The sequence below is a fragment of the Gopherus evgoodei genome, chromosome 5 (genome assembly GCF_007399415.2).
Source record: "Gopherus evgoodei ecotype Sinaloan lineage chromosome 5, rGopEvg1_v1.p, whole genome shotgun sequence".
In the NCBI taxonomy this organism is placed as follows: domain Eukaryota; kingdom Metazoa; phylum Chordata; order Testudines; family Testudinidae; genus Gopherus; species Gopherus evgoodei.
Window position 1 is genome coordinate 124,195,804 of NC_044326.1, and position 1,207 is coordinate 124,197,010.

Consider the following 1,207-nt stretch of genomic DNA (forward strand, 5'->3'; position numbering starts at 1 on the left):
ATGACCGTTCCAATAAAGCATCTTCGGCACACACTGCTGAGATACTGCCACACTCTCCATCCCCTGACCCCAGTCTCTTTACATCTTCACCATGCTCCATCCTTCCCCTAAGAACAGGTTAGCCATTAAAGTGGAGGGAGGGACGAATGGTCAGACTTGGGCTCACACTTGCTGTCAAATCTTAAATCTAATTAGGAGATCTTGACTGATTCCTAGACAAGAGAAATATTGTGACAGTCTAAAGGCAAGCGTAGGGCAGTCCGGACAGAGGAGGGCTTAGCTAGAATTGAACAAATCCAACTGTAAACAACCCAAATCTTTGCCTATATCTTAGTCTGGACCCAATCAGGCACAGTCTGAGGTTTAAAAAAATGCATCATCTCTTCTCCCACTTTGGCATGCTTCTGCATTTCTGGAGGAGTTGGAAGGCGTAAGAGGCTTGGGAGAAGGGCTCGAGCCACCCCTAACCTTTCTGTGAGCAAGATCTTGTGACAGGGAGAGTGAGAAAACCACTGAGACTGGACTTTCTGGTGAAAAAGAAAGAAAGAAAGAAACGTTTTGATATAATTCCACTTGGTAAACATGTTCACAAGGTTTGGTTTTGTTCCCTTGTGAAACAAAAACAAAATTTCAAAAACTTCAAAAGTTATTGCAAAGCGGAATCACCAGTCTCCAGCCAGCTGTAACCAGAAGCATGGGACTGGAAATCTGAGGGAAAAAAAGGCCGTACTAGTGAGTTTTCAGACTTAATTTGGTAGAACAAAGTAGTTTGGAAGATCTCTGGATAAGCAGCAATTGTTTTCTGTGCATTTCTGAATCACATTTATGAACCTTTCAAAGTCCATCCATCAGTAACCCTAACTGGCTTGCAAGGAACCAACAGAGCTGTCATGCAAGGCATCAGCGAGGATAACACAGATGAAATTCAGACCTCACTGGACATAGCATGATGTTTGTCATGTCTCAGTATGCTCCAACCACTTCCTGTTTGTGTTTACTTGATTGTGTTTTTAAATAGAAATTTCAAATTATTTTTGTTCTCTTTAGGAAACAAATACTTTGGGCATAAAATGCCTTCTAAAACTGTTCTCATTAGGTATTTCATAAGTCATATTTTTAAACCCACAGATTCACGAATGACAAGTATCATACTTCCCACACAAGTGCTCGCTTTTTGTCATGAGAGAGAAGGTCATAAAAAAAATTA